Raw genomic sequence first — 22,512 nt, 5'->3', positions numbered from 1 at the left:
ATACAGTCAGGGTCAACTAGTCACATTTGGTGTAGATTCAACAATAAAGTAGTTATATTTGGTAACTTGTTTACCTATTTAACATTTAATTTCTATACATTTTCCCATCCTTCTGATAAAGGATCTAGGATAATTGAGTCACATTTACTTTTCATTTTGACATTTTTCAATGTGCTCGTTACAAAAGTGAATCAAATATGGTGATTCATTCAAAAATTTTAATGATTTTAGTAATTATCATTATTTAAGGAACATCATTTTTCATTCTACCCTCTGAAGGGCAAATCTTATTCACTTAAAAATGTAACAGGCATAACTATTCTTTCAAATGCTTAAAAATAATACAACACATTATCAATAAAACTGAGTGTTCTTTCTTCCCTGATCTTCAAGGTGTTCATCTGGTGCATTTGTATTTGATTGATGTGTCATTCAAGTACCTTCTTGTCTGGAGAGTCCTCCTGACTTTCAGGAAGTTATGTCTGACTTATTGAAATACTTTATAAATTATACAATACACACGTTGTATCTTGGACTCACTACCTGGGATCTTATAGCAGTTTGAACATTGTTCTTTTTGTTTTTGCTGCTGTTGCTGTTTATATCTACTTGAAAAATATTTATACTGTCTGTTGTACATTCTCTTTAATTTCCTGTAAATATAACTAGCATTGTGATTTTGGGGAAGAAACAATTGCTTTTTCATTAAACAGTGCTCAAGTAAATTTACACAAACAAGCCTGGTACTTACCAAAGTCAATGAAATTTCCCCATAAAGTTGTTATTGAAATCCCTGGGGGCTTTGATGACCACACAAACCTTTAGTTTTGGTTTCAATAAGAGGGCTTTTGATATGCCAAATCTTTGTCTTTTTGTATCAAATTGTCTTTTGCTAGAATTGTTTCTTACATTTTTGGCTTCCACTAGAATATTCTCTTCCCATGGTATCTGAATTTATATATAATTAATAATTCTGGATAGCAATGTATGAATTAATCTGAAACTATGGCATATAAAAAATTTATTTCCAGTCATGCTATAGTGAGCTATATAGTTATATAATATTTCTCTTATTTATATAATTATATAGATGAAAATATTAAGTATGTTGATAATACTAGCATTAAATGTTATGGTATTAGTATAGTGATATATAATTAATACTAGTAATGTATCAATGAATCCGTGTAGGAGTTCTGCCACTGGATCACTTCTTGAGGATTCTTGTGTTGGTGGTAATTTTACATGCCAATTCTCCTGAAACAACCCGGTTACTTCGGGACAATATACCTCAGATACATTAAGATGTGAGCTAATATTTTGGGATGTATAAAACATGATTTTACACAGAGAAATACTTAGTATTTAAAATACTGCTATAGGCAGTGCTATCGACAATAGTCAAATTATGGAAAGAGCCCAAATGCCTATCAACTGATGAATGGATAAAGCAGATGTGGTTTATATATACAATGGAATACTACCTGGCAATGAGAAAGAATGAAATCTTGCCATTTACAATAATGTGGATGGAACTGGAGGGTTTTACACTAAGTGAAATAAATCAGTCAGAAAAATACAGATCATATGTTTTCACTCATATGTGAAATTTGAGAAACTTTACAGAAGACCATGGGGAAAGGGATGGGGAAAAAAGTAGTTTCAAACAGAGAGGGAGGCAAACCGTAAGAGACTCTTAAATACAGAGAACAAACTAAGGGTTGATGGGAGAGGTGGGGGAGAGGGGAAAATGGGTGATGGGCATTAAGGGGGCACTTGCTGGGATGAGCACTGGGTGTTGTATGTAAGTGATGAATCATGGGAATCTACTCCTGAAGCCAAGAGCACACTGTATACACTGTACGTTAGTAAACTTAACAATAAATTATATTTAAAAAAATAAAATACTGCTATAAGTTTATGCTTTACAAATACAAAAATTCTGATGCTTTTCATGATTTTCATTGTAAAAAGAAAAATGTATCTTACCTTTTTTTTTTTTTACATTTTTTTTTAATGTTTATTTATTTTTGAGACAGAGAGAGCAGAGCATGAATGGGGGAGGGGCAGAGAGAGAGGGAGACACAGGATTAGAAGCAGGCTCCAGGCTCCGAGCCATCAGCCCAGAGCCCGATGCGGGGCTCAAACTCACAGACTGCGAGATCGTGACCTGAGCTGAAGTCGGACCCTTAATCAACTGAGCCACCCAGGCGCCCTGTATGTTACCTTTATAATTATATAATGCATCAACGAGTATTTTCCTTTTAGAGAATGCCTTCCCTAGGCATCAGTAGGAATTGCTTCAACATTAAACATCTGATGACTGGGAGAATTTCCCATAGATTAACTTCTGGCTCCAAACTTTTCAAATATTATTTTTCCTCCAATACCAAAATATTTCCAGTGCCTTAAAATATGTTTATAGATCACAACCAACTTCTGGTCCCATACCATTGTTTTGCAATATAGAAGGAATCCTGGAAGCTATTCTTATGCTATACCTACAGCGATCAATAACATAATCATAAACATAAGGCATTGAACATGAGCTAAACAAACTAAACATTTCCTCAATTCCATGTAATATGACTTCCAAAACGCCAGTAAACACCAAAGATATTTAATATGAGAAGAAATTAGAATGGAGAGAGTGGTCTTCACTGATGTTGGTTAAAATATTTCACATTTGAAAATTTTACAAAATATATGATCAAGTGAACATATTGTCAGGGCTTTGGTCATTGGAATGACCCTAAAAGGACCACTAGAAGCCAGTTTTAATTAGCTTTATAGTAAACCCACCACCTGTCAATATAAAAACATCAAGGTCAGAAAGCAAAACAACTATGCCTTTCCCAATGAGCACTTCAAGGAGAAGGACTAATAGGTATGTGTGATGAAGCTGAATTCTTGGCATCAAAAAATTTCACTTGCCAAAATGAGGCATGGAAGCCACGTAGACACTGACTTTTAAGGACCTCAAAAGCTGAGAGTGTTGCATTCTTACAGCAAATTAGAGGGGCCACCTTGAAGTTACGGGGTGGTGTTGTTATCATTCTTATCATTGTGATTACCATTGTTGTTTTCTCATAAACTGGAAACTTCCTAGTCACCAACAATGACCAGCTTCTCACCAATCTGATAAGATGGGGACTCAAGATAGACATTATTTTACAATAAAGAAATATAACACAACTTGCATGCTCAGGTTGAGACTGTGGTTGCAAATCCACGCCCATTATTATCTCAACATTCCATGTGAGATACTTATTATTTCTAAATGTCACCCCAATAATCAGAGAGGTTAATAACAAACCTATGTCATTATAGACAGAGGTACGACTCTAGCTAAAGAAAATATAAAGGGCATTATTTTCATTGACAATAATTTCAAAGACAATTTGTGACACCTAATGATATTTATTCACATTCTCCTTTTCAGAAACAGTGCAGAAAGTGACTGGCTTTCAATTCTGTCATCCATTTTATATTTTTCATTATTTAGACCACAAATGAAGGTAGAATCATCTCATTGAAAAAGAATAATATTCCGCCTTGCACTTCGGTTGTTTTGTTTTTTTTCAGAGCCCCATGCTGCACAGTCATCAGACCCTAATTGGTCTTGTACCTACACAGAAATTTCTAGATAGAATCACCATGTTTACAAAATTTCCCCAGTTTCCAACCAGCACTTAGAGAACAGGGAGCATTGCATTCAAGACTTCTGCAAAGACCACTATAAACTACTATCATAGAACCTGATGCCTGGTAAACAATCAGTTCCCTGAGAATGATCTCACTGAGTTGAGTTTGTAGCACTGAATAAAACAGGGGTGATATGTTGGCTGGCCAATCTGAAACATGAAAAATGTTGAACTGTTCCAGCACATGTGAAATCATCTCCATCTGTGACCAGTATGATGCTATGAGTAAGACGGGTGAGGACTCGGGGAAGGAATAAAGGGGATAACATGCGCTGCCACCCTTACTTCCTGGAGGAAAAACAAATTGTAACTGTCTGAATCAAAATAAACTGTTCCTAAAACAGGATGTCAGAGATGTTTACTTAGAAATCTAAGTCTCAGTTCCATTCTGCCACAGGGTAAAACTATATTGATTTTTCATTCAGATGAAAAGGAAAACTATGAGGGTTGTGTGATAACTCAAAAGATGATGACATTGTAACCTTTTCATTTCCCAGGGACACCCACCTTTAGCACTTTCTAAGAAGCCCATGTCCTTGCAAATGTTTTGGCCCCTCGGCCTGTAGTACATTATGCTGCCTAAACTGGCACCTAGGATTCACGGCAGATCCTGAGCAGCGGAAGTAATGGATGGCGTGTGGTCATTCACTCCGCGCTCCCGTTCACCTGCCATCCCAGATGCCTCGGGCTGGTACCTGAAAGGGTGTGGCTCAACTGAGAACTGTTTTTCTCAAAAAAGTAGCACTGTTCAGTTCTGTGTGGACTTGCTGATCTGAGGTCAGGCGCCTCCACCACGAAGGTAGGAGCATGCGCAGCCGGAGTTGTGTCATGTCAGAGCAACGATGCTATTCCATTGCTCAGAGCACGCCGTTTGTCATGGGGCAGAGCAGGCAAGAACACCTTAATCCAAGATCCAACCTGAGCTCACACCTGAGCTCTGTTACTTTGGGACTTTGTGCAAATGGCTTGTCCTTCTGAGTCTCAAATTCTTTGTTTTATAGAAATAGTGCTAGTTCTTTCCTTTTATTTTATTTTTATTTTTAAAAAATATTTATTTATTTATTTCTGAGAGAGAGAGAGAGAGAGAGAGAGAGAGAGAGAGAGAGACAGGGCATGAGCAGGGGAGGAACAGAGAGAGAGGGAGACACAGAATCCGAAGCAGACTCCAGGCTCTGAGCTGTCGGCACAGAGCCCCACACGGGACCCAAACCCACAAACCGTGAGACCATGACCCGAACTGAAGTCAGACCCTCAATCCACTGAGCCATCCAGATGCCCTAGTTCTTTCCTTTTATATTAGACAGAATGACATATGTAAAATGTCTGGCTCATTAAAAAAACTCAAAAATGGGGCTAATATTATTTTCCAATTCCAGATAAGAGTTAGATATGAGTTTCAGCTCTGAGTCATCCTTTCAGCCATTATAAATAAGGGCTACAACTTTTTATAAAATATTCATGGTGCACCAACTCTGTGCCAGGTGCAATACCGGGCACCGGGGATACAGCAATGGGCAAGACACGGTCCCTTCTTACTGCCCTGCCATAAAGAGCCAACTCAAGGCGCGTCCGAGGAGGACAAGCTCTTACGTGGTGTGTGTTCCTCTTCCAGTGACAGAGACATCCTCACAGAGAGCTAGACACAGTCAGCAGAAACAAAGCATCCCCTTAAAATTATTTAGAACAAAATAAAGCAAACAGCTTTCTAGATTTTTTTAACACTGAAGGCTACAATTTAAATAAATACAGAAATTCAGCTTTTCAGTCTTGAGGCATCTCTTCAGGAGTCCGCATGAAAAGGGGAAGGTTTCTGCCTCCACATACACTTCTCCCGTGCACTTCAGAAACCCTGCTAACATGCATCACACCTTGATGCCATTAAACACCCGATTCATCAAAATATCGCCGGATTTTGAATCCATGTTCCTCGCTGTCATTGACTTTCCCATGAGGCTTAACTGCAGGTAGAAAACCCCCTCCTCACATAGACCTGAATGCCACAGCCAGCATGATCAAGTCAGATTTCTTATCACAAATTAATAAATTACCATTTTGTTCCTTAAATGTGGACAGGAGTCCCTCATTCGGCAAATTTTGCTGAGTTCCTACAATGTATCAGGGGATATTCTGAGTGTGGGAGACATGAAAGAGAGAGTAAAGAAGCTACCTGTTAAGTCCTCTAGGAGCTTATGTTTTGATCATCAGAGACAGTAGTTTGTCCATTCTTCAAGGCACTGACTATGGGAATCACACCATGGTATGAAAAATTCCACACAGGAACATTGAATTATCCTACTTCATCAATTCTAAGATACACATTTTTTCACCTTTTAACTTCTCTGAAATCAAGGCATATTTTAGTCAATAGATTCTTACAGTCACTATCATTAAGTGACATAGTTTGCGAGGGAAAGAAACCCTTGATTATTCTGGTAAGATTAAGAAGGCACTAGCACACCAACACTAACTAATCACGGGTAAGCCTCAAATTTCAGCAACTCAAGATAATACAAGTTTGTGCCTCTTTAAGTCCAATGCCAGTGTTCCATTTTGAGTAGCTCTCCTACAAGCTCTAATTTAGGGACTGACTTACAATGAAAGCCCTCCAGTCTAGGACTCTCAGTGTTTCCCTGTGGGTCTTTTCCATTCTGGCCAGGCAGAAGGGCAAGAGTATGGGAGATCAGGGTGGGAGATGGTATGGGCAAGACAGTGACCTACATCACATCTGCCAGAATTCCACTGGCCAGCACCCAGTCACACAGCTGCACCTACCTGCAAGAGAGGCTGGAAAATAAAATTTAGCGGCAAGTACAGGAGGAAGAGGAGATGAGTTTGTCGACCAGCAGCTGGTCTCTTCCACTGGCTTTCTGGATGATTCTCCATGCTTCCACGGTTCTGATGTTTTCAGGAGCATGAAGGGGTTGGTGAAGTGTTTGTTGATATGTTCCCTTTATAAGGAGTGGGGGGTCTTTATAGCAATATAGTTGCAGGGATCTTTTCAGCATTAGGGGACAGTCCCACCATGTGATCTAACAAATTAAAAAAATGCAAGTTTTTTTTCCTCAAAACTTTACCTATTTAAGTCTGCAACTCAATCATTCAACTAATAACAATTATCTAGTACGAGTTCAATTTATCTTAGATTCTCTCAAAGATACTGAAGAGGTGAAGAATCAATCAGTGATATGGAGGAGCTGATAATATCATCACAATTTAAAAACTGACCTTCATGAAACAATCAGAGAACAATTCATTAAACTGTGCAGTGTTGCCTCTAAGTAAAAATGGCATTTAAAGAAGGCTGTAACACTGACATATCACCTCACACCAGTCAGAGTGGCTAAAATGAACAAATCAAGAGACTATAGATGCCAGAGAGGATGTGGAGAAATGGGAACCCTCTTGCCCTGTAGATGGGAATGCAAACTGGTTGCAGCCTCTCTGGAAAACAGTGTGGAGATTCCTCAAAAAATTAAAAATAGATCTACCCTATGACCCACAGTAGCACTGCTAGGAATTTACCCAAGGGATACAGGAGTGCTGATGCATAGGGGCACTTGTACCCCAATGTTTATAGCAGCACTTGCAACAAGAGCCAAATTATGGAAAGAGCCTAAATGTCCATCAACTGACAAATGGATAAAGAAGTTGTGGTTTATATATACAATGGGATACTACTTGGCAACGAGAAAGAATGAAATATGGCCTTTTGTAGCAATGTGGATGGAACTGGAGAGTGTTATGCTAAGTGAAATAAGTCATACAGAGAAAGACAGATACCATATGTTTTCACTCTTATATAGATACTGAGAAACTAAACAAAAGACCATGGGGGAGGGGAAGGGGGAAAAAAGTTACAGAGAGGGAGGGAGCCAAACCATAAGAGACTCTTAAAAACTGAGAATAAACTGAGGGGTGATGGGAGGTGAGAGGGAGGGGAAAGTGGGTGATGGGTGTTGAGGAGAGCACATGTTGGGATGAGCACTGGGTGTTGTATGGAAACCAATTTGACAATAAATTTCATATTTAAAAAAGGGGAACTCTCATGGATATGTCAGATTGTGACTATTTCTTCATAATTTGATGCATCTAAATAAAAATCAGATCATTAAGTTGCAAAAAAAATAATAAAGAAGGGTGTAATTAGTTTGGAATGAAAGAATTGGTCACCCTTTCATAATTTCAAGTGTGAGAATGCTTAAGGTCATCTAATCAGTGGGCTCAGAATCAGCTCTATAAACAACCCTCACTCTCCTTTCTCCTTTCCCTTTTCCTCTCTCTCCCAACCTTGGCACACCTAAGCAGGTGAATTTCAAGATCTAGATCTGCAGAAGGAAACAGAATTCCAGCCTAGAGCTAATCCAGCCATTGGTCAGAGCTCCGCATTGTAGCATCATTGGTTTCCCAAACTGATAAAAGTATGCTTCATTTCCTACTTACTGTTTTTGTACCTAAACTTAAGTAGTCAGAATCTTAGATAGCACCCCCAAACCCCTAAACATGCTAATAGAAGTTTTCTTTCAAAAGATGTGATTTCAGGCTGGACTTCAGCTAAGAACGTGAACTTAGGAAGCAGGAGTGAGTGTGGTCTACATAGGATGTAGTGGAGAGCCTTGACAGGGTGAAACAAAAAGTGCATTGTCCGTCCCACTGGGCCAGCTGGACCCCTGAGAGAAAAGGCAGCAACTGCACTGTTATCAAGAATTAGGCTCAGCCATGGGAAGTGTACAAATCCTTGATCTTGCTTACCCCATGCAGAAGTATTGAAAAAAAGCAAGCTCATCTAATACATTACACTTACTTAGTTTATTGGGTTGTTAAAATGCTCTTTCATGTTTGCACTCTCATTTACTCCTCAAAATAACATTCTAAGATGGGCATTTTTAGGCAAATAAGAAATGGAGACACTACAGGATTAGTTATTTGCTTGATTCTACATGGCTTGTAAATAGGGTGACAATATAATTTACTTTCTTTTTTTTTAATGTTTATTTATTTTTGAGAGAGCACAAAGCAGAGAGGGGCAGAGAAAGGGGGGCAGAGAATCCAAAGCAGGCTTTGCACTGACAGCAGCGAGCCCATTGTGGGGTTTGAACTCATTAACCATGAGATCATGACCTGAGTCAAAGTGGGACATTCAACCAACTGAGCCCTGGTGCCCCCATATCATTTACTTTCTAAACCAAGACACTTCTGAGAATGAAAAGGGGTACTCTTACAGTATGGAGTTTCCTCAAAAAAAGAAAAATAGAACTACCCTATGACCCAGCAATTGCATTGCTAGGTATTTATCCAAGGGATACAGGAGTGCTGATTCGAAGGGGCACATGCCTCCCAATGCATCCCAATGTTGATGGCATCACTATCAACAGTAGCCAAAGTATGGATAGAGCCCAAATGTCCACCGATTGATGAATAAAGAAAATGTGGTATTTATATACAATGGAATATTACTTGGTGATCAAAAAGAATGAAATCTTGCCATTTGCAACAACATAGATGGAACTAGAATGTTTTATGCTAAGCAAGATAAGAGAAAAACAAATATCATATGCTTTCACTCATGTGGAATTTAAGATACAAAACAGATGAACATAAGGAAAGGGAAGCAAAAGTAATGTAAAAACAGAGTGGAAGACAAACCATAAGAGATGCTTAAGTACAGAGAAAAAACTGAGGGTTATTGGTGAATTGTTGGGTGGAGATATGAGCTAAATGGGTGAGGGGCATTGGTAGGACACTTGTTGGGATGAGCACTGGGTGTTATATGTAAGTAATGAATCACTAAATTCTATTCCTGAAATCATTATTACACTATATGTTAACTAACTTGGATTTAAATTTAAAAAATTAGGGGCGCCTGGGTGGCTCAGTCGGTTAAGCGTCCGACTTCGGCTCAGGCCACGATCTCACGGTCCGTGAGTTCGAGCCCCGCGTCAGGCTCTGTGCTGACTGCTCAGAGCCTGGAGCCTGTTTCAGATTCTGTGTCTCCCTTTCTCTCTGACCCTCCCCCGTTCATGCTCTGTCTCTCTCTGTCTCAAAAATAAATAAACATTAAAAAAAATATTTAAAAAAAAATAAAAAATTAAAGTAAAATAAAATAACAAAAAAAATAAATCACATTGGGAAAAAAAAGGAAAAGAAAAGGGTACTCTTAATAGCTACGCTGAAAAGCATGTATAAATTAGAACACTCTTGGGAAAACTGTCAGGTACTGTCCCTCTCCATACAGAGGACTTAAACATACATAGAGCTCCAGACCCCAAGTTCCTTCCTCTACACTGTACCTGCCCTTTCAATCTAGTTGAAATTAAGGAATTCCTTTGGAAAACAGTACTTAGTCCATCCTCAGAGTAGCTGTGTTTAAATTAAGCCTTTAATAATTACAAATGCTATGTTGGCAAAATTTAAACCAAACCCAAATGATTTTCCACAAAAATCACAGGTGTTTAATTCATACAAATGAAACAAACTAAGCTTTGATTGTAGGTAATTTGGTCTTATAGTGAAAAACCAAGGGGAATATAGATTTAATGGATTCCATTTTATACATGATGGAAGAAATTGGACATGGGATTCTGTGTGGTGGCCAGAGATTCATGTGCATAAAGGGAATCTGTACTAAGTGCATATGTGTAAGTAGGGAACTTGAACTTGTGTCCTAGACTTGTGAGTAGAGTGATCATATAATTTATCATCCAAACTGTAACACTTCTGAGAGTGAAAAGGTGTTCCTATAATAAATATATCAGGAGAGCAGATATAAAGGTGGAATATTTCTAGAGCAAACTGGGATATATACTCACCCCTCACAAGAGGAGGAGGAACATTTTCTCCCACACCCAGCCTGTAGGACTCTAAACAGGAGGAAAACCAAGATTCTAAAGAGGAGGAAAACCAAGGTTCATGCCTACTTCACCAGTCCACCTTTCTTTTTAGAAGAAAGTTACAGTTAATGAGGGTTTTCCCAGAGTATGCAATATTTCCTTTTAAGTTAATATATTGCCAAGAAATCTGATTTCTGTAATTGTAGGAAGAACTCTGGATGGTAAAGCAATTATAATTCCTGGAAGTGTTTTTGATTGCAGATAATACAAATGTTTAATTTATACATTATTTAATATTTATTTACTTATATTATTAATAATATATCTGCACTAGACCATAACAATGTTACATAACAACTACTATTTCATTCGATATACTGCTAAATGATTCTTAGGAAATAAGCTACCAAATATTGAGGGAAATGACCAACTGTTGCATTGAACAAGCAGACTATTTAACCAAAGATTAATTCAAACAATTTGCATATAACAGTACCCAAATAACTACCAATTTTCTCAGTTTTTCAGGTCTTATAAAAGTGAAATTTAACCAAGAAACCATTCTGTAAAATATCAAGAGGAAGCTATAGAAAAAAAAAGACAATTTTGATATTGATACAATAGTAGAAACTGGGCAGCCTTTGCACATTTTTTTTTTCAATATGCAGCTCACTTTGGTTATGACATCTTGGAAGTATGGAAATAGAAATCCCCTGCCCCCAGAACAATTTTCAACCACAGCTTACCTGGGTCTGACCATCCCAGGAACTGGAGCAAGCATCTCACCAATTGCATTCCCGGTGGCCTCTGGGAGCAACCAGAGACGTGAGCCATTTGACTCTATATTTGATTTGGGCCAGGGTATAATCATTGCCTGTGCCTCATGTTGCCATTGGGCATATAATACTGCTCTGAATGCTTGCTGTCACTGTGCACCCCAAACAGGCAAAGACTCAAAAGTAAATAGAGTAAGAAGATATAGAAATAGTCCCCATATACTACATACCCAAAATACTGAAAGACTGAAATGTAATTAAATAAGAAGATATGGAAATAGCCCCAAATCAACACTGCAGGGAAAATAGATGACTAATATCATTATTAGAGGGATTATAATAACTGTCCTTATTCCTTGGTTGTGCTTCTTCTATCAACTTTAACTTGAAATGTTAGGCCACTTGGAGGTTGATAAGGGGTCTCACTCACAGAACCTCCCCTGTTCCAAGAGCCAAGAACCCAGGCAACTCTTGCCTCTCAATGCACACAACAATACGATCATGGTCTTTCACATGCCAGATGCGCTGTAATGTTTATGCTTGCAGAGTTCTTTAGTATGTGTTCTAGTTAACTTTGTAGTGAAACAAACCATTGTTAAGTTAGTAACATATCACAGTGGCCATTTTACCATGCTCAAAGATTCTGTAGGTCAAGAATTATGAAAGCCCAGTTGGGAGAGCTTTTCTCTACCCCAGAATATCTGGGCACTGAGCTGGAAAGATTTATGTGGCTGGAACAAGGCATATCTGGAAGGAGAGGAGCCACTTATAAGATGGCTTCTTCACTCATCTGTCTGTCGAGATGAGATGCCTTGGTTCAACTAGCACTCATGAACAGAGCATCTACCTGTTGTTCTCCATGAGGCTTGAGCACCTCACAGCAAGGAGACCGGGTTCTGTGTGGGAGTGTCCTGGAGAGTACCAAGACAACCTGGTAGGCGCTGCACAGCCCTTTCTGACCTGGACTCAAAGATAACCGTCTAGCCTGTAACTGTAGTTACAGAAAAGACATAAACCCCCACCTTTGTATTTTGAGGTCATGTTTTAAAACTGCCATGGAGATATTAGCAAGCATGTCCCTTTTCCTTCATCCTTGTCATCAGACATGGATTTGGGTCTAGCCATTAAACCACCACAATAACAGCTATAATAAGCTTTCTCTTTAAACATCAAGCAAGCTGAGAGATGACTTGTGTAACAGAAAGGAAATTGTTGCCAGTAGTTTTGCCACCTTGAAGGTGGTAAGTGGGGCCGATAGTACAAGGAGTCCAAACCATATTGAATCCAAATCACCAACTCAGCACAGCAGTGGAACAGACCCACCCAGGACCTGCCATTGTTGACAGACTGTTTTCCCACTTTCTCCTTTCCACTTCCACCACCAGCAGAGCTTCTGACAGTTGCAGACCAGCCTGCTGAGACATTACTCTACACCCAGGGACAGACACCACTGTCACTTCTTAATTAACCCCTATCTTTAGTCTGACAGCCAGTAGTCATTTGCCTCTGCTTCTCTCAGGCTAGTTTTGGGGTAAAGATAACATTCTAGGAAGACAAATAGTTAAGTGGTTCCAGGAGCTTTAGGTGAAGGAACTATTATTATAGTCTCCATTCTTGGAGTCAGGACTCTGGAATTTGACAATCTTTGGTTATTCATAATACTTTGTCCTTCTTGGTGGTATTTGACCCTTGGGTTTTAATGGTGGTAGAAATAGTTGAGCTGACCCCACTTTTCATCCTGCTCATAGATAAGAATTCCAGAGGACTGAGAACAAGTCTCCCCCCACACCACTCTTGTTTTTCTATCCCATCTAACCAGTCAAACCCAACCCTATTCTTCTTGGTCCCAATATAGGGGCAGCTGATGGAGAAAATCATACAACTGCATATATTCATGATTCAAAGGTTTGTGGTTTCTATCAATTCCAGCTCTGCCCATATCTATCTGTATTATTTTGTGCAACTACATTGACCAATTTCCCTATATGAAATATGGCAAGAAAAAATAATATCTGTTTTATATGGCCATGGTGAAGTTTAAGTGAAATTATGCATGTAAAATGTTTAGCATATTATAAATATGCAGTGAATCAGTAAATGTTAACTGTTCTGAGCTATTATGATTCTAGTCCCAGCTGGAGTTGAGGATTTTAACTTTTCCCTCTCCCCTTCTGCATAATCACAATATTGAAACTTCATTTCTCTCCTAAATCTTTAACATTTCCATGCTTACTCTCAGCTGATTGCTTCTGAATATACAGAGAAAAACTTTTTTTCTCCTAAGAGAACCCAGACGTTCCCAAAGCTCCAGATTGCCTTAGAGTTTAGAGTCCTGGGTGGTTAGGATACAACTTCCCAACATGTGCCTTTTTCTCTGCTGCATCTTCCCCCCCACACATGTACAAAACACGGAGTGTGGCAAACAGACACAGAAGTTGGCCTGGCCTTCATCAAGAGCTGCCACTCCCCTGCCAAGGAAAGGAAAACTTGGACTAGAGACACTTTCTCAGTGATTCATACCACCAGGAATCTGGGGACCAGCCCAGAAATTAATGGGCTGATAGAGTCTCCTATACAAACCATGACACATCAGAGTCCACACTTACCAGGAACAATGGATCAGATCCGTTCCAGCTCTGATTTCCCATCATTGTAATGTTTTAATCCCTCTGAGCTGTGGTCCTGGTGTTCTGGAGCCCACTTATGCTGACTTACAAGAGCTGACTAATAACTTTTCAGGAATCTTGTGAGCCAGTTGTTAAACAAAGCCATTATTAAAAATTACGTTATGCAAGCTTACATATTAAATAAATCACATTAAAAATAAACATAAAAATACTCCAAACTCATCACATCCTGATTATTGTGCTACATTTTTCTATTATTTATGCCTTTGAGGTCATTACATGTATTCTATTTTTATGATGGGAAGAATCTATGAAGATGTGCTACTGTGCATCTCTTCCCGGCTCTGCAATCAGTAATATGTCGGTAACTTTAAATTGATCATGGTGGCTACCAATCAGAGCCTGATTTATTCCTTTTTTGATTGTCTAGTTGTGAGTAGTAATGGAGAAAATGTTGATAATGCAGATTAAACTTGTGTCTGTTGCCTTTACAATGTGAGTAGCACAAAAAAATTGACTATTCTCCCAGGATGTGAAGCAGAAAGTTGCTGACATCATTGACACACTAATGAAGTTTTGAATAAATCATTGTCTCTGTCTCTTTCATCTTAATCTCTAATGAAATAAAAATATTAACCAACATTCATTTCAGAACTACGCTCATTCATCAGTTGCAACCATGGGTTGGCTACATAAAATAGAGGAGCAAAATCCAACCACATCGATCTGTGAGAATCAATTGGCTATACGGAATTTACAATGAAGAGTATTATATATGTTATTATTATTTGTCGATTGTGTGCCACACATCCTTTATATCAGTAAATTTTATAATATACTTATGTACATTTATATGTGCATAATTTTTTTCTGAACACTAACACACCACTGCTGCTGTGACTATTTCTACTACTTCCTTATAGAAGACTCAGACAGAGCTCAGAGAATCTGGATCTATTTTAAAATGCCATATGTAAGGGATTCCAGAATTCCCAAGGTAGTCATCTTTACTTTTTCAAATATTTGTGATGGCATCTTTGCCTCATTCACAGCATGACTATGATATAATGAGGCTGAAGTGATAACAAACAAACCAGAGCCCTTGACTTACCTAAGAAAGAAGCCCTGCAGTTAGGATAAAACTAAAGCTCTCGGAAGAACCAGCTCCTCAGCACCTGGCTTTCTGCTTGGTTATTGGTGACACATTAGGAAAAGGTTCCCTGCAGGATGCCATGGGAGAGAAAGCATTGGCTCTTCTCCTCTCTGGCCCAATCTCCCACTGCTTCCTTAAGTCAAACCCAGTGACACAAGAGACTCTTTCTACCCTTGTCCCACTGTGAGGACAGCACAGAACCTAGTAGATTCCATCTAATCTGAGATGGTGTCTGATTTAAGCCCTAGGCATAAGAAGAGACACAGGCTAGGACTTTGCACAAAGGACCTCGTGTGCACCTCAGCTCCCAACAACTTGGCCAACATGTAGAGTAACAACCCTGTGGAGATGCAAGGGAGGAGAATCCAAAATGACTCAGCCATCAGACAGGATGACATATGAAGGGCCTAAGAGAGCTAAATTTACATAGTTGAAAAGAGAAGACTCAGAGGGACATAGTTACAGCCTATAAATTCTTTCAAGGTAACAATAAAAATATAAGGCAAAAATTGTTGGTAGCATGAATTGGTGTGAAGAAATGAAGACAGTATAGTTCAAAGGAAGAAAGGCTTTGCCTTTGATTACAGAAAATATTTTGGAGAAAAGCAAGTCTATAATTCGTCTCCTAAAGTGAATGATTTTTCTTTTTAATAGGTATTAAATAATGCATTAAATGATTGGTTAACACTAAGAAAATTATAATAAAAAACTTTCAAGGTAAATGATGTTTTCACATGTTTATTATTATTTTATGCCAATAGATTATATAAATATGTAGGCTAATATTGAAACTATAACTTTCTTATAGTTACATTCATTGCATTCATTGAATCTGTCATCACATTTTTCCTACGGAGTTTGTTTGCATAACAATAATAGAAAGTTGCATTTTTCTGCTTTGTATTTCTCAAGATAATAAGCTTGTCATGTATGGTTTCATTGAGTCACTCAACTGGGTGCACAGATTAGATTTCAATATGATTATTTGAGTTACAAGGTATGGGATTTTTTACCTACCAACCATACAGTTTAATAGGAATACCCTATTTAATGACATGGGCATTTGCAATTTCTAAAAAGGGTGGGTTCCAGGAGAATTTCTGAAAGGGTATGCCTATTTCCACACTTTTTGCAAATAGGCACCTTGTTCCCATATAGACATGCATAAAACATTTAATGATTTTTTAAATAGTTGGTTATAGGGGTGCCTGGGTGGCTCAGTAGGTTGAGCGCCTGACTTTGGCTCAGGTCATGATCTCGTAGTTTGTGAGTTCAAGCCCCGCATCGGGCTCTGTGCTGACAGCTCAGAGCCTGGAGCCTGCTTCCGATTCTGTGTCTCCCTGTCTCTCTGCCCCTCCCCTGCTCATGCTCTGTCTCTCTCTCTCTGTCAAAAATAAATAAACGTTAAAAAAAAGTTTAAAAAAAATAGTTGGTTATAAACAAGACTCGGGATCTTAATTTTGAATGTCCAGGTTATGAATTTTGTTTAGGAAGAGCAGTTCAGTTTGAAAACATTTAAGCTAGGTTCTAGTGCAATATTTGATGCTCTGGAAGGCAACATAAAAGGAGGCCAGCTTTCACAGACCTCCCTATACCCCGAACTGAAATGTTTGTGAAATATGGGAACATGGGGAATGCAGTTAAGGGTATTGCAACTTCTAGAGCTCAATCACTTGCCCTCAGTGGCACAGATCTCAACATCAAAACCCAGGAACTGCGTTTGCTTATAACTGGTCCAAGGGAGTCCACACTCCCTCTTAGCAATCCTTCTTTAATTTTTTTCTTATTGTGTATAATCTAAATCTTAGATGTTGTATTTTATACTTTGCTCTTTGGATATACTTTAACAGTATGGGATATGAAAAGAACGAAGAAACTAATTACCCTTCCATACACATTTCTTCCTGTATTTGGAGATTACTAATCTAATCTCTTCTGGAGAGAAAATGCATCCAATCCTTGGCAATCACATGGGGTGGGTCTAACATTCTCAGTGTATGCACATTCTCTGTTTCATGACATTTCCATTGCTTTCACAGAAGCCCTAAGATTTCCCTGCTTGGGGGGTTAATTTATTGCATACGGGCCTAGTATGCATTATGGCACGCTAGAGGTTAGAGTTCAAACCATCTCAGAACAGCCCCCAAAGAGTAAATCTAAAAATTATTATATAAATAGAAGAAATGGGATATCTATCCCCAAGAAATTATTCAGCTCACCACAGTAAAATATCCTCTAAGCCCATGTGAATTAACTATACCCGGGCACATGGCCAGGACAAAGTTAGCTAGACTAAGAACATTATACATTATCTAAGATAATACTTGAAATAAATAGTTCTTCTGTATTCCTATTCAAAGGAAGATAATGAACTTCTTCACAATACCCAACAATGTGTTGTGTTATATAAAGTAAGATTTTAGCAAGGACCAAGGCTATGAGCCATTATCTGAATTGCTACAAGTACTGTCTAACCGAAAGGAGCTCATAAGCATCTTAAGCATGTGCTAGAAAAGCTTTGTAGAGGCTATTCAAATCTTCATTATTCAAATCAGCAAAAATTCCTTCTCACCCAAGTCATTCAGAATTTCTTTTGTTTATGTAAGGTTAATGAATTATGAGGTTTATGTAAGGTTATGAATAATGAATTAAATAAATTGATGTAAAGTTTTTGCCAAAAATTTCACAGAACATGTAACTAATTTATTGAAAAAGTTGGGCATAGTTGTGTATGAAGAAAAGGAAATCTTTATTCTTTCTCACATTTGTCTTTTCTTCATTCTCTCTGGGCAATTTCTTAGATTTCATTGCATCTCTGGTGATCGGGAAATAATAAACGTTATCATCTTTAGGTATGTTTTAAAAAGCTAGTCCTATCTTATATCAAGTTTCAGTCTCTCAAATGATACAAAGTTTTTTTCTGGATTCTCTTACCTGAGCACAACTCAGGTTCAAAAACTCAGACTGTGAGGAAGAGGCTCTGCCTGGTCCCCATTTCCTCGGCTTCCCCATTCACTGCCCCTGCCATTCACTGTGCTGTCCTTGTGTCTGTTGGGGGGAGGAGCGGTGGCAGAAGGGCAGAAGAATAAGGAGTAAAAAGGCTCCCATGACCATGACAGTGATAATCAGGCCTCATTCTCTATGGCCTTAGTGGGTCTATTTGCTTTCCATTGTCCATCCCTTACAGGCATTCACTCGACATCCGTATTCTTGCTGCATGGTGCACCTTCATCCACTATTCCCTGAGCTTGCAAATAATGCCTTTGACTACCAGTCACACTCTTTTGTGGCTACTGGAAATATCATGAGTCATACCTGCCCTGTAGCACACCCACAAATCTGAAACAAGGGGCTCATTACTCTTAGCTTGAAACCAGGGCTTCTTTCTTTGAAAATCTGGAAATATGTCCCAGGGATGATTAGGCTGTTGGCAAAAGTGAAAAGACCAATTTCTGGCACAGAGAGTGGTTGTCATAATATATGTAATAAGCATTTACCAGGGGAAATTCCACCTTCTGCAAGTGTGTATTAAATATAGGAGAGACAGAAAGAGAAGAGAGGGAGAGAGCACACAAAATATGGTGGAGAGGGGGGAATTGCACAAACGTGAAATGAGATTTTTGGAGGGAGGCAAAGTGAAGAAGAAGTGTTTTGTTGGTGGTATTGTTTAACTCGTCAGTCTTTAGGCTGGACCAGAAAAGCTGAGCGAGAAAGGAGGGGAAGTGAACATCTCCCCAAGCAAGACACTGCTTAGAAAATAATAAGCCAGAATTTTTTTTCTGCCAGAAATGGAACTCCTCAAAAATAAAGGAAGGGGTGCCTGGGTGGTTCAGCCAGTTAGGCATCCAACTCAGGATTTTGGCTCAGATCATGATCTCACGATTTGTGAGATCCAGCCCCACATTGGGCTCTATGCTGACAGCATGAAGCCTTCTTGGTACTCTCTCTCTCCTTCCCTCTCTACCCCATCTCTACCCTATCTCTCTCTCTCTCTCTCTCTTAAATACATACATACATACATACATACATACATACATAAATATTTTTGAGATCCCTTCATTTTGGCAGACACATTAACTTTCACAGAATTTTATTTTTTAAAAAAAAAACAATCTCAACAGAACAGAATTGGCTGGTGGGGAATTGATCTGGCATGTGTATTATTGGCAAAGTTCAGACTTCTGGGATGATTTTACTTAAACGTTCTCAAAGTCATGGAATTCTAAAAGACTGCCTTGAGTTCCTACTATGTGTAAGGCACAGGGTCAGTGAAGGGGATAATTAAGTAGAACATAAATGCTATAAACATTAACTCTGGGGAATCTGTAAAGAAGTTATGACAAAGAATATTTAACCTTTCTCTTATTGTCTTCAGAAATTTCCACTTTATCAGTGTAAGAGACAAAACTTTACATCTTGGATCATTATAAATCAAGAGCTTTTGGATATATTTAACACTTTAAAAAAAAGAGGGAGCTGGAAAGGAAATGAAGTAAATATAGAAAATGAGACCAACAAATAGATTCAATAATTTACCATCAGAAGTTTCCTCAGAGCTGCCAGTAAATCTCTTGCAAAATATACAATTAATATTTATGAATGAGACATTGTAGAACATACATCTGCCATTGCTTGGTAATTCACTTAATTTCTCTAAGGTTCCATTTTCTTAGCACTGTGGCTGAATCAGTTAAACCCACTCCCTTGGGAAAGAGGAACTAGGTTTGGTGTGGAGGAAGAAAGGGTTTGAAATTTTTAAAATTAATCAGAAGTGGTTTATCTTTCTTCGATGGCAAAAATAAACAGATCTGTACCTAGTAGGGGTTTTGGTAACTTGATCCAAGTCCAGAAAAGAGTCTAAGGCCCTTACAATAATGCTAGAGTTTATTGTTCTCAAGGGGTAAGATGACTATTCTTCCTGCATATGATATTTGACTATATTATCTCAGAGAAAGGAATTTTAGCTGTGACATTGTGAGCCAGCATCCCAGGTGAACTTGTGAGGAGAGTTGCCTGGCTATTTCTGGTGGGGAGACGACAGTGGATTTGGAGATCCTCTGACCATTATAACTTGCAGGACTATGGCCCATAGTCTCCCCTCTGAATAATGAATAACTGAAAAGACAAGAGCTTCTTGAATTAATAATTGGGCTAAGGTTTAGGAAGGTAGAAAGGGTGATGCGATCATCTCTATGTGGGGAGTGATGGAAATTCTCAAGGAAAGGTATGGAAGACCAGACAAATACATTGAGGGGAAAGGCAGCATGGAAAGGAGAGGGGCAGAGATAAATAAGATCAGGAGAGAGAGTTTTCCATGGTTCACTCTTCTTAGAGAGTCCTGAGAGAGAGATGTCTCCTTTGAAATCTGATCCTTTAGAAAAATGCTTCTTGAACATCCATTCACAGTTAGGTGTGTGATGGGTTGGAGAAAACTGGCACATTGGTGACAAGAAGTATGGTGACACCCAGGGGACAAACCATCACCTGCCCCCCACATTCTCAGAGCCTTTATCAAAAATGGAGCTGGGAAAGAACACCTCCATCCCCATCCCATCCCATCCCATCCCATCCCATCCCATCCCATCCCATCCCATTCTTCAGGTTTTCTAGACAGCATTATCCCTGACCCACAGAGTGAAGAGTCCCACAGAACTACAGCAGCACAGAAGACCCCACTTACCCACGTGGCTGCTTGCCATGGTTTACACAGGAGCAGACTTCAAGACCAAAATAATAAATCTTCAAAGGTATACTGTGAGCACGAAGTGAGACCATTTAAATGTAAATGCTTTTCACTCTATAAAGTGCTGTACAAATAAGATCTTATTTTTTAATGATGTACTATTAATTCAGTTACATATATCTTAATACAAAATTATTGGTCTCGCCTTCTACTTCTAATACCAAAGTAGTTTTCTTAAATGACTTGAAAGCCATCTTGGATTAGGTATATATTTTCTATCGACCCAATTGGCTTGTTCCCAAGGAAGGCTAGAACAGAGTGTGAATGGACAGCTGAAGCCCAGAGTATAAAAAAGAAAGCAGTATGTTCATTTATTTACTGATCTGTTTTGGAGCACCTACTTTGTCCCAGACCTTGTCAGACCTACCAGACACAAAAAAATAAAATAAAATAAAATAAAATAAAATAAAATAAAATAAAATAAAATAAAATAAAATAAAATAAAATAAAATAAAATAAAATAAAACAATTAGTGCTGTCAGGAGTTCTCAGTCTAGGGGAGGAGACAGACTACAATTTAGTTGAGTCTAGGACAGGATGTGCTGTTATAGAGGATCACTCTTCTTAGGAGCAGGTCAGAGTGAAGCATTATATTCCAAGGAGTTTTCCTGCTGTGTGCACAGCAGAATCAACAAAAAACTTCTGACTATATGTCCATGAAAAGAAAGCTAAAATTAATTGCTTAGTGATTGAAACGGCAGGTCTGTTGTTGCCAAGAATTGGATTACTTAGGAACTCTGGGTTGCAAGGAACATAAACCCATTGGAGAATATGACACACAGGAGGTAAGCAGTAAAATAATAATAAACACAGGAAGAAGGAAAACAAATCTCAAACATACAGAGGTGGTATTGTATGGTTGGCTTGAGCATGGGCTCTAGATCATACCGCCTACATTTGAATTCCAAGTTCTCTTGCCTGTTTAACCATTACGTGACCTTGGGCAACTGATTTAACCTTTCTTGCCTTGGTGTTTTAAAGTGGGATTAGTGAAAGTACCTACTTCACATAATTGTTCTGAAGTTAAAGGGAAAATCCTTGAAAGACTCTTAAAACAGTTCTGGCGAAAACTGAGGGCTCAGTAGATGTTATTCATGAGGAGTGATATGTTTCTAGTCTCCCAGAAAAGCTAAATGGCAAGATTTCTTGGAGGGAAAATGCCATTTCAGTCTGGCAGGCCTCATGAAGTTTGGAATATCTTGAATGACAAGTCACTGAGAACCTGAGTGGTGCAAAGGACCAAGTTGTTTTGGTTCTACCCCTGACCCAACCCCAGCTCAGCTACAAATCTGTTTGTCTTCACCCAGCCTTCACCACTAATATGACTCAGCTCTTCTCCTTGATTCTCTGCTCTTAGACTCTATCCTTGAGCTCATTGCTCTGCTCTTCCAGCTTCTGCTTACTCATGATGTCCCCATGCTGCTTTTTCTCTGTGTGGCACTTAACTTCTGCCCCCATGCCTACCCTCAGTTTCCTCTCTATTTTACATTCACATTTACTAAGCGAGAGTCTAATTAGTCACTAATATCCTTGTCAGACAAAATAATCCTATCAGTCATTTACTAGGTGTTTGGCAAGTCAAGTGGGCTCCCTGGAGTTGGGCACTTGCTCCTGGTGCATTCAGCAGTGGCTAGGATGAGGGTATCAGATGGAACAGAGTATGGCCACCTAGATATAAGGAT

This window comes from Lynx canadensis, chromosome B2 (genome assembly GCF_007474595.2).
Source record: "Lynx canadensis isolate LIC74 chromosome B2, mLynCan4.pri.v2, whole genome shotgun sequence".
NCBI lineage: Eukaryota > Metazoa > Chordata > Mammalia > Carnivora > Felidae > Lynx > Lynx canadensis.
Note: the sequence above shows the minus strand (reverse complement) of the source record.